Source organism: Lemur catta, chromosome 3, assembly GCF_020740605.2.
Source record: "Lemur catta isolate mLemCat1 chromosome 3, mLemCat1.pri, whole genome shotgun sequence".
Classification (NCBI taxonomy): domain Eukaryota; kingdom Metazoa; phylum Chordata; class Mammalia; order Primates; family Lemuridae; genus Lemur; species Lemur catta.
The window spans coordinates 77,806,589-77,819,347 of NC_059130.1; the positions used below are offsets into that span (position 1 = coordinate 77,806,589).

Genomic DNA, 12,759 nt, shown 5'->3' on the forward strand with positions numbered 1-12,759 from the left:
GAACAAGGCCTAGTAAAAGTAAGCAGAGCCCATCCAGTTGGCCACCGGGCACTGTGCTGGCTGCGAAGACCCAGAACCAGACTCCCCCTAAGGCGCGTCCAACCCAGCAAGAGAGGATATTAAAAACATAGTCATTACATAAGTAAATATTTAATGACAAATTATAACGCAGGCGATTTAAAAATACGGAGTGCTACGAAAGCAAGTGAGTGGGAACCCAATCTAGTCTGTTGAGTCAGGGAGGGGACATCCATTCTCAGCCAGAGCAGAAGGACTGTAGCTGCTGGATAGCGGGAGGGTGTTCCTGTGGGAGGGGACAGTGCATGAAAAGCTGCCATGTACAAAGGTCCCCAGTGAGACCTGAGAGGGGGCCGCAGACAGCCCAGGACAGGCTGCCTGAAAGTCACGCCAGTGGGTCCTTCGCTGCATACATGGTTATACCCCCACCCTGCCACCCCCCAGCTTTGTCCCTATAGGTCAGACTCTTGAGGTCTTAATTTCCTGTTGCCCTATTACCTGTGAAGTTCCTTCTAGATGCCATGTATCTCTTCCTTTGCTCCTCTGTGCCATGTTCACAGAGACATATTTTCTCTTTAATTTTTGCATTTTCAGAAAAGCTCAAAAATAATCATTGTCTTGGGCAGTGCCCGGCCCTGACAGCCAGGACGCAGGTACCCCAGCCCACTGGCTTTGCCCACTCAGGAGGTGGCATAATGGAGGAATCAAGTTAATATTAGATCACTCTCTCAAGCTCCACGTCCTTCAGAAAACCCTCCCCGTAATTCTGACCAACGCTAGCCTCGTTTCTGGGTCAAGAAACTTACTGTCTGTACCTTCCTTGTGGCACTTAGTTACGTTGAATTTAGCATGCACTTAACACATATGTAGTGCTCTCCTACTGAGTAAAATGTGCTGGACCAGACAGTAGTTAACTAACGTAAGCCCTGGTCCCTGCCCACGTACAAGTGAGTGGAATGGAAAGCAGCTGGAACGACCCTGGAGAAGTCACTTGACATCTCTGAGCCTCAGTTTTCTCTTGGGAATAAAAGCATGACCTCCTTTTGTAAACACACATGGATAAAACACTATCAGAGGTTATCTCTGAATGGTAGGATTGTGGTGATTTTTGTTTTCATTATACATTTCTGAATTTGTTTTTCATGGATATATATTTTCTTATCAGAAAAAGCAATAAAACTGCTTCCTCTTAGGTTTAAAAGATAATGCCATTTCATTTCATTATGCCATGGTGTGTGCATTGTCAGGATACAATAACCCCATGAAAGCAGAGTTTCAGTTCAGATAAGGACACCCGAGGGAGGTGGAAGAGAGATTGGAAAGCTCTCAGACCTGTGGCCATCTCTCGGCAGGTCTGCTCTGGCCACAGAAGTCATTCTCTCCTGCCCACCAGCTTCTTTCCCTGGGCTCAGACATTGGCCAAGGGCATCTCTCAGCATCCCAACCCTGGAAGCACTGCCCCTAAATCCCAGGGAAGGATTACGGTTAGTGTGGGCAAGAGCAGTTCCTTTTCTGAACTGAGGAAGGGACATTTCCCAGAAGGAGGGAGTGAGGGCAGGGGATTGAAATCAGGGCAATAGTTCTGGAGAGACAAAATAATATGATTCCACTCCAAAACACACAATGCCTGGCCAGGTGTTGGCCCACTGTAGATGCTCAATAATCGATGGCGACTATTATTGCAAACACTAAAATCTAGGTGTTAGGTGACCTCAGAGTAAGTGGGTGTGATTTGGTGGCCTGTCTGAGAACACTGGAGGAAGGTGAGGTGCCGGGAAGGAAGCATGGAAGGCTGGAGCAGGTCAGGGTGGATTCCGGGTTGCGGCTGCACTACAGGCTACTGAAGAACAGGTAAGATTTCAGCAAGAAGAAATGAAAAGAGGGGGACAGCATGAGCCAGACTTGCCAGGGAGGTGGGCAGCTGCTAGGGTAGAGATTCCTGGAGGTTGCAAGATATGCAAAGAGCCCCAAACACAAGCCAGGGCACTGAAATTTGACTGAATTTGTTGCTCTCATTCCTTTGAGTGTAGCACTCTTGCCTCTCCAATAACAGTAAATTTCCTATGAGAGAGAATATTGCCATGTATTTCTCCTACATCCATTTTAGTTACTAAATAAATATTTAACCAACGGAAGCACCATTGACTTCTTGGTAGTTTACACAGGATGTATCACCAGGCAGGTGAAGCAGCTATGCCTCTTGGGCTCCCTTCTTCCCCTCCAATCCAATCAACCAACACTCTGAGCAGATAAATGGATTGCTCTGTTCATTGGATTCCATGAGTCTGGGGGAAGCCACTTTCACCCACATCCTGGAATGGCTAAGAAGCTTTCTAAACCTGAGCCCTGAGGCAAAGACGTGGAAAGGTTATTTGTAAAAAACGTTTTGACCATCCCATCTATACAGTGTTAGCCCCAGCACAACCATGAAATCTGGCACTTGCTCCTTAAAACAAATAAAAAAATCCAGTTGCAGCTAGGGCAAGGAGGAAGGAGGAAATGTTCTATTCTGTATGCCCAGTGCTTTCTTCCCGGGAAGGGACCAACCAAGGGTAAGTCATGGACTCTCTCTGCCCCTTTTCTAACTCCCTTTTGCAGGGTCCTGGGGCACAGTCGTGGACAATGACTTATGAATGAATCGGGTAGAACAAACTGGGCACGCCCTGCTCAGCTCCACCCTTCCTCATGGGGAAGAGGGACGCTAGCTATCAGGCGTCCTCTGCGAGGCCCCAACAGCAGGTTCTGACCTGCTGCAGACTATCTGGCCACAGACAAAGCTTACGATTCCTCAGTTTGGGGACACCAGATGTGAGAGACAGGAGTGAGCAGAGCACTGTGGGCAGCATAAGGAAAAGGAGGGGAAGTCACCAGTAGATGAAGAACATCAGCAAAAACTGCTGCTGCTTGTTAGCAGTGGTCTGCACACCGAATCTCAAACAGGCAGTACCTTGGGACCAGAAGGTCCTAAACACTGCACAGGAGTTCTCAGAAGGAAGGGAGGCAAACAGTCACAACTGAGTTAAGCATTACTTCCGTAAGGTCTGCCTATGGAGGGCTAATACCTCCCCCATCATCGCACTGAAAGTTCAGGTAGGAAAAAGAAAAACAACCAACACCCTCCAAGGGGGTGTGAAAATTATGTGAGAACTATGAAATATCCCAGTTGGAGTGCAATCTAAGAGGCCAGGATATAATGTCTCTTATGGAGAAAAAGTAGAATAAGTAACTTTGATGTACAGTGTCTAAACGCATCCGGAAATGGTGTCAACTTCCCATGAAGAACAGATAAGAGTGTTTCCAGGATATCTAGGATTTCAGGCAGCAGGGTCTATTTTCACCTTATGGTGTTTAACCTTTGCAGAGTATAAGGAAGTCCCCGTCCTTGAAAAACATTAATGCAATTATAATCTGAAACTTCCAGGTGCTAAGAAGGTCTGCCTCAGAGATGACTGTATTGTAAAAATCAAGCCTAACAAGGTGCTGAGATTTAGAAATCTTGTCCCATTCCACCCTATGAAAATCTCAAAGCAGGGATTGTTGCTCTTCGTTCAATTCATGGGTGTAGCTGTGATCACACACCAGCCACCAACCACACACCAACCCCTAACCACTGCCCAAGCACTTCACAGGGCTCTTCTCACCCTATCAAGGTAGGCACCATTATGCCTCCCATTTCACAGGTAAGGAAAGCAAGTCTCAGAGGCTAAGTCATTTGCCAACCTGGCTGGGAAGCAGTGAGCCTTGTCTACCTGATGCCAAAACCGTTCTCTCTCCGTGGCTCCTCTATCTGCTGCAATCACCAACCACTTCGGAAACTCCTTGTTTTTTAGCTTAACTTCTCTCAGTCTATTTGCAAGTGAATTTTCTTAGGTTACAGGAATGGCAGCACCAGGCCCACTACAAAGGCCTCACAACTGTTCTAAAAAATGGTGGCTGATTTGAGGATTGTGTAGATGAAACAAGTGAGAACCAGATAAATTCACTTGCTGGTGAAACAGCAGTGAAAATAGCCAGGCATCTGTATCTTAGAGTCACAAATTCCGAACACAAGTAGTCTTTCAGAGCAAAAAACCACTGACGGGCCTGAAGTCAAAGAGGCTAGGTTTCAGCCAGGCACTGCCAGCTACAGAATAATTTTGGGAGACCTACCAACCTCACTTGCCTAATTTAAAAAGGGGAGAAATAGAAAGAAAGAAATCCTGTTTCATTGTATTATTTGGAAAATTAAAGGTAACGCCATGTAAAAAGTAATTTTGTAAGCTGCAAAGCTCTATACAAATGGAGGATTTAATTATAATTATTTTGACTCAGCTATTTGGCTGGGATCTTACAAAGAATTTTAATCATCAGACAGTATATTCCATAATGATGAAGGACAAAGCCCAGGCCTCAGGATACCTAGGTTTAAATCCTCGCTTTCCCACTTAACTCGCTGTGTGGTCTTGGGCAGTTTACTTACCTTCCCTGTGCCTTGGTTTCCTTATCTGAAAAATGGGGATAATAACTAGTGCCTACCTCATAGGGTTGCCCTGAAGACTAAGCAAGTTAAAACAGTTAACTTAGAATGGTACTTGGCACACTGTATGTTTGATGCGTTAATTATTACTATACTGTTATGATTTTCACCAAGCAAGCAAAAAGTGGACTGGGATTTAGTAGCCTGTACTACAAAATAAAACTGCTACAGTAGAGGGAAAAAGACATAATCAAATATCTTTGACCAGCAGCCCTGAAATGGACTGTTTTTAACTCCCTGGGGCACCCTTTGGAGAGAAAGGTAAGTCGTCAGTCTCCCAGTGAAACCCTACTTCCTTCCCCTTCCTCCTCCTCCCTTCATATGCAAAAAACGCAACAAGCTCCACTCAAAGCTCTCTTTCTTTCCTTTACTCTCCCATCCCCTGAAGACCAGCTTCATTCCAGGGTGAAGGCCTGATCTCAGAACCCAGCAGAGTCTTGCCAAGCCCATGGAGACCAGAGTAGCTGCAGGCTGCTGCAGAATTTCAGCCTTTTTTCAGCCCTGGAATGTCCAACTCTTCTCTCCCATCTTTCAATCCTTCATCCTCTCAATCCTTCCTTCAAGGCTCACACCATATCCCACTTCCTCCCTAAAGACCTCTCCCTTCTTGGGATTCTGCATATATAATTGGCAACTCTGTACTTACTGACTGTATAATTATTTCGCAAGTGCCTATTTTATTGCCCCTAAAAGGTAAACTCCCCAAGGGCAAAGGCAGTCTTAGTTCTTCTAGATTCTCCACAGTGCTTGGCACAGGGCTAGAGGCACCCTATGTGTGCCACAAATAATTCAGGAAGGGGTTTAATTCACCAGAGGGAGCCCCAGGCTCCCTGTGGTCAGATACAAACTAACTTTCCTATTTTATTCTATCTAAAAATATTGGTCCTGACCCTTAATTGATTTCACAATACACTATGGTTTACGACCTTATGTTAGTTAAGGTAACATTAGCAGCTGTAACTGAAAAACCCCAAAATCTCAGCCTTAACAATAGACATTTGTTTCTGGTTCATATAAAACCTAAACAAGCGAGACTTTCACCATGCAGTGATTAAGGAAGGTCCCAGACTCTTTCCATCTTCTGGCATCTTCAACACACGACTTCTAAGATTGCCAAGCCAAAGAAGGATCGTAGCAATCCTGCCTGGGAAATTTTTGCAGATCAAGCCTACAAGTGACACCGATTACTTCCAACCTCATCCCATTGGCTAGTCAGTGTTTAGTCACATGCCTCACTTAACTCCAAAGGAGCTGGGAAATGTAGTCTAGCCATGTGCCTGGCAGAAATGGAAGCAGATTTGGTGATCAGCTAGCAATCTCTGCCATAAATCTGCCATTTGAGAAACGTTCCAAAGCAGTGACCTAACCTTATTTGTCTTTATATCTCCAGTGAGACCCTCACAATATTTGGTTCACTATAAGTGCATAGAAAATGTGTGACCAATGAATGAATGAGGACAGGGGTAAATTCTGGCCAGAATTCCAGGAGTGTTGAAGTTCATGATTAGGCATCATGATTCTCTCCAACTCCATGCCTGTGCAAATCCCCTTCTCCACCCAAAGCAGAGCCTGGTCCTAAAAGCAGGGGTTAGGGCAGGTGGGGAAGATACTAGAGCAATTGTCTTGGTGTCTTCCCTTCCCTTTGGCGACTGCACAACTACTTACTCCTCCAACAACCACATGTCTGTTGAAAAGGTGCACAGTGCAGCAAGAGTACATGGGCTTTAGAAGCAGATAAATCCCGGCCAGGTCTCTCACGGGCTACAGGACCATAGCAGGACACTTGCTGAGTACTCACCACGTGTGTGGCAAAGAATGGAGCATGTTCCACAAATTATTTTGTTGAATCGTCACAATAAGCCCATGGAGGGAGCACTCATGTTCTCCCTCTGACTCTTCAATTCCCTGAGAATTAACATCTTTGATCCCCGTGTTACCATAGCACTTTTTCCACAACTCCTTCCTATAATTAATTCACTTGTGGCAGGGATTGTCGGCATACGGAGGTAACACATCTGCTCATTGGTGTCTCCCCAGTCACACTTTAAGAACAGTGGAAATAGCATATACTTGAGAGTTGAAATACCTAGATCCAAATCCCAAATCCCAACTTAATAATTGTGTGTGGTTGGCCATGATACTTACCTCTCTGAGCCTCAATTTCCTTATCTGTAATATGGGATCAGAACTCCAACCACCAAAGAGTACTGAGATGCATAAACCCAGTATATATAATATAAAGAATGATACCTGGCACATAGTAGGTGCTCAAAAAAGTGAGAATTTTCCTCCTTCTTCTCTCCTTGAGGGCAGAGATAATGTTTTATTCCTGGTCACTAATACTGTATCTTGCACATAATAAATATATAATATATGTTAGTTAAAATGCATTGAATGACAAGCTTTACTACTGAAAAATAAAAATTAAAAAACATAAACTCTGCTTTCCCTTTAGAAGTTTTTTTTATCACCCCTCTCCCTTCCCACACACTTCATTACTCTTCCCTCTTTGGGTGACATGAACTTTTTTTTTTGGTACTTAGAAATTATAAATGGCTAACAGAGCACCTCAGGATCCTTTCCTCCAGCCATTATCCTTCTCTTTCAAGTTGTGCTCAGCAAGATTATTTGGATATTGGAGCTAAAAACGGTCAGATTACAAGTGGAGGTCCCTGAAACGTAACATTCCCCATTGTAGGATTCTGGAATTACACAAAGCACCAGGGAGGGGTTGCTCTTCCCCAAAGAGCTCACTGTTCTGAAAAAAGCCTTTGTTTTAAGGCTTTGCAGAACTGCACTGTGGAATCTCCTCCCATCCCTGTCCCCAGCACTGGCCTAGGCACTGCTCAGATCTAGAATGCTTATATGTTCCCTGTAAAACAAAATACTCAAGAGTCTTAAAATATTGTAAAAATTGCTGCTCTCTGAGCCTTGGTTGCCATTTCACAACATAATGATCATTGTCTTGAAGGCAAATTTCATGATTTCTCCAGCAAGCCCTGATAGTGATGGTAACTAACATGCACCACGTTCACTAGGTCCATAGTGCTGTTACGTGCTTTATGTCCATGATAATCTTTACTTCTCACAAAAACCCTGTAAGTCAGATATTATTGTTATCCCCATTTTACAGATTGGAAACAGAGACTCAGAAGCTTAAGTAACTTTGCCCAAGTAAGCAGCAAAGCCCCAATTCAAACCCTGTTTCCTATCAGGTTCAAATCTCATTGTTATTTCTGTTACTCTGTGCCACCTCTTCAAATGGCTATTAAAGAAGGTCCATTCTGTATAGAAATACTTGAAAAAATAAATAGTTTGGACTGGTTGGTCTTTCAGGCCCCTTCCCTCTCTTAAAAACAAAAAAATCTATGGTTCTATGAAGAGAAGGGGAAAAAAGGAAATGTAAGGAAGCCAAACATTATGAGGCTTGGCTTATCAGTATGTAATAACAGCTTTTGGATCAAAACTCTATAGAACCTTATTTATGGACAGACAGTTACTGTTAAGCAGAGCCTTTTTACACAACCTTTTCATCTGAGGATGTTGTAGCCTTCTACTGCCTTTCTATTAGTGAGAGATGAGGTGTGAAATTTGCTGGCCCTGCCAAGATTATCCCATTAAATTATCTGCCCTCTTCCAGTGTAATTCACTCAGAGGCAACAGTTTGAGGCTCCGGCCCTGTAGATGTCCACGCCTGGGGGTTCTGGGGAAGGGGGATGGGGTGAAGGAAAAAGTTCAGGTGGTGGTAGCATCCCGATGACATAACATCAATCCACGTTTCACTGCCTTACCAAAATAAAGTGGATGCCACAATTATCCCATTCCTAAACAAACTGAAAACCCCAACCGAGCTTACTGCAACAAAGAGAGAGCCTTTTTACTGCTGTTTATTTTTATTTTGTATTCGTTAGCTTTTTAGATATTCCTGGCATGCAAGTCAGGCTCCGTGTAACAAGCAGCTGCATTTAGTTAAGGATTTTCGAAGAGCTCCCCCCATCCCCTCCCCCTTTTACTCCAGAGAACTTTCTCAGACTCTCCTTTCTCTTCGAGTGTCTACAGAACAGTCTCTCCTGTCACACCCCAGGGAATGGGTGAAGCCAGGCTGAGGCCCTTCTGTTTGAGAACAAGGCCTGGAAGACTTGCTTCCCAGCTGGGGCTGGATCTGCCAGGCTCTGGCCCTCACTAGGACCTGGCAAGCCGGCTCTCCCACTAGAGAGCACTATAATAAATCACCCCCTCCTCAGCCTACAACTAGAGTTGTCCACCAAGATGCAAATACAAATGCACTTCATCAAAATACATCTCATTGTTAGTTGGAAGCAACTGGCAGACACACTCAAACCACATCAAAGTTGCAGTTTGTTATAGAAACGTAATTCTTCCAGACCCAGAGGCCCAGGCCATCCAAGGTGCTCCCAGTCTATCTCTAAGTTAGAGACTAGCTCAGGGAACTCCAGCAACAGGAAGGAAAATTGAAACTGGCTGTCTCCAATCATTTCTTACCTCTAAATTATGGCTAAGAAAACTTCCCTTTGCTGCTCTTGGAAAACCTGGGAAAATGCCACCTTTGGTACACACCTAAAAAGAATGTAAATTGAAAGAATTAAACCAGGAGAGACTATCTAGGACAGCCATTAAGATAAGAGCATGAACTGTTAGGGCTTGTAACCCCAGTAATGCCACTTTGTAGCAATGTGATCTTAAGAAAGTAACTTAACCTCTCTGTGCCTAAGTTTACCCATCTGTAAAATGAACTAATTATTCCATCTCCCTTACAGGCTGGTTGTGAAGATTCAGTGAGTTAATATTTGCAAAAGGCTTAGAATAGCGATTGACCCATTGTAAGGACTACGTAAGTGTTTGTTAAATAAATTGCACAAAGAAGAGCATCTCAGAATGTTTGGGGTCAGGGAAATAGATTTTTAGTTGAATCATAAGGACTTGGCACCATTCTTCAGCTTTTCCCAGGCCCAATTAACAGGCTGTCTTGCGGAAGGGAAACTGGGAAGTGAGAAGTAGAGGCTGCATGCAGTGTTCTAACCTGACATAAGGACTAGAACTGGCCACTAACACTCAACCCCTTTCAACCCACCTGGGAAGGCAACTCATTGCCTCAGGCATCAAACACTGTAAGTCAGCAGTTCCTATCTTTAGGGTGTTGCCATTTTCTTGGAAAATCAGATTATAGCTATAAACATACAAACGTAAAACTGCACATAAAAGTTTGTATATTTCTAGGAGTTCACATATCCTCAATTTTATGTACCCCAAGTTAATGTCATGTACTCACCTCTGGGCAGGGTGCTCTTCTTCAGTACTTGACATGCACGCCTCTACTTAAATCTCATAACACTCCTGTAACGCTCAGAAAAACTAATGACATATCCAGTATATGGCAGAGAAGAAATTCAAATCCAGGTCTGTTAAATGCCAAAGCCTGTGCTCATAGACATTAAGCTATACTGTCATGTTGTACTATACTCCTTTCACACTAAAAGACGGGGCAAAAAAAGGAAACCTCCCTGAAAATATGCCATCCTGCATTTATCCTAGAAAGGCAAATAACAGCAGAATTTTGCCTCTGACCAAAAAAGTTATTCCCTACTCAATCAACAAAAATCCAGGGACCACTTGCTATATACGTACACACATATGCCATTTATCTGTATGTAGACATACATGTATATCGATATACACATTGCCTACAAAGCATTCTGATCTCCATAGGATGTGTAAATTTTTGAAAAATACTTGAAATGGGGTAGGTATTGACCATCAAATCATAGCCAGATATCATACTAATTTGGGTGCAAGTGACACACCATTTAGAAAGTTTTCAAATGTCTAATTGGGAGCCTAAGCTCACAGTACAGGAGAGAGAGGATATTATAAACCAAAGCTGAGTTTTTAAAATGACTCCTAACTATCAGGCAGATAACTACAGGCATCAGAGTAGCAAATCAGCCTGCCAGGTATGCTGAAACAACATTGGAAATTAAATCTTTCCAAAACACTGCTGGAGGCAGTTTGACTACACCCTTTGCCCGTCGCACCTTGGTGTGGCTCCCCCTAGCCAGCCAGAGAGGATTTTCAGGCATCTTTAATAAAGCTGGGGCTGGCAGACTTGGGTCCTCAGAGTTTTCACTGGGAAAGCTGACAGCCTTATTGCCCTCAAGAGACTCCTATTCTAAAAGTAGACAGGACAGACATCTATTAAAATGGCAATGGAAGGTTTACAAAATGACAGCAAACGCAGTAGCAGGCCACCTCCCTCTGGCTCCAAGCAGACAAACCACAGAATCTATAGGATTCTGAGAAAGATCCAGGTAGGTTCCTAAAGCCCTGAGCTTTGGTGTAATTATAATGGCTTCAGCTTCCTAGAGAAGTTTAGCTTTGAGTAGGTAGGAGGTAGCTGGAGAAATCAACAATGAACAGACCAGAAAAAAGAAGTATAAAGATAATCTCCTCCTGGCTAACACAATAGAAAAGTGATGGGAGAAATGCCGAGCATTTTTTAAAAATAAATAAATGAAACATATCTCCCCTTAAGCTCATTTCCTGATCCACTCACTAGCTAGGTTACGTTAGGAACCTTGGGTCAGAGGAAGAATTCAGTCTGACTTCCATCAGAAACCAGAAAAGATCAAACATTCACAGAAATGCAAACGGACTTATAAGCCAACAAATAAGACAATAACAGATTTGAGCTCATTATTAAAGAGTGCAGAATAGGTAATACTTTTTAAAATTTTGTAAAAGCTTGTTAACAGTTAAAGGAGACAGAATCTGGTGGCTGCTGATAACAAGGGTGTGTTACCCTCAGCAAAATCACTGGATGGACATTTATTTAAATGCAGGTGATCCCCCTCTCACTCCCCCAGCTGCTATGATCTAAAAGCAACCACTGTTGAAAGGTTAAGTATGAAGTAAAGGAGTCCATGGAGGAAATAACTGAATTAATCAAGGCCCCAAGCCAGGAGTCCTACCTTAGAATCACCCTGTTTATCCCCACCTCAATTTGCTGGGCAACCCAACTTCAGAACTTCAGAAGGATGTTTACATTATGTAGGCAGCATGGCCCAGTTTTCACTTTTCACCCAGGTGTTGTGGCACAGGGCCAGGTGTTTGGCATCACCAAGCAAAACATCCACACGACCAAACTGTTTACATTTCATTAGGATTTTTCATCAGGAAGGTGCACTCCCTGCTGATGCACATCTTAATTACAATTAGGAGCAGTATTTACCCCGAGGAGCTTCCAGATTAGCACAACCACACCATAGGATCAGTTTCAAAAATCATCCTCAGAGAATGCCGCTCCCACTTCCCAAAAATCTCTAAGAAATTAAAATTCACACACAGCTTCCTTCTACAGCGTGTTTTCTACCAAGAAAGTTATTAGCTAAAGTTTAGTAAAAACTAATTCTGTATTCATAGTCCAAGTAGTGAATAGATCTTTTCCCCCTCAACTGCTAAGTAGCCCAGAGCCTTTTCTTTTCCTAAGCACAGTGCTAACTCAAAAATGAAAGATGCATAATAAAAGAGCAGAGACCTATTTATCAGCACAGGTTTGGGGCTGGGAGTGGGGGAGGGCAGCTTCCAAGGGCTCCAGCACCCCCTCAAGGGATGCATGTTAAAAGTGAGGCCCAAGACCCGGGAGACTTTAATCAACTTTCCCCCTCCAACCTCCAAAGAATGAATCGGTTGTCTCCACAGGCGCAGCCGGGCTCTTCCCTCTCATTGTGTACAGGCTGAGACGCAGCAAGGATCCAAGCTTCCCGCAGCGACCTAAGACGCTCGGGCTGGCGGCGAAGTCTTTCTCTAACTGTTGCGATTGTCTTTGGAGATTACCAAAATCAAGTATACATTAGATGGCTTCCCCCACCCTTGTTTGTAACACACACGCGCGCGCACGCACACACACACACACGTGCACATCCAGAGCACTTTGGAGCTGCAGGCCACCTCTGACAGCACATTTTGGACAAAGTAGCAGCGGCGGCGGCAGCGCACACGTCTCGGCCTCCATGGTGACCCTCGGGAGGGCCGGAGAGCCAGGAGCGGTGGAGATGCGAGGCCGCCGCAGCCCCAGGAGGACCGGGCTTTTGTTTGCGTCGGTCTGCGGACCGCCTGGGCTCTCGCAGGCACCACTGAAAATACAAACTCCCTCCCGGACCGAGCTGGCCGGGACGGCTCGCTATTGGGGGGCAGGATAGACTCGCCTG

General features: G+C 44.3%; 1 protein-coding gene across 1 annotated transcript in view; it reads right to left on the minus strand.

Moving 5' to 3' along the window:
• The window catches only part of ROR1 (receptor tyrosine kinase like orphan receptor 1), a 361,547-nt gene that overhangs the window by 347,951 nt on the left and 837 nt on the right, over window positions 1–12,759 (minus strand). The window lies entirely within an intron of this gene.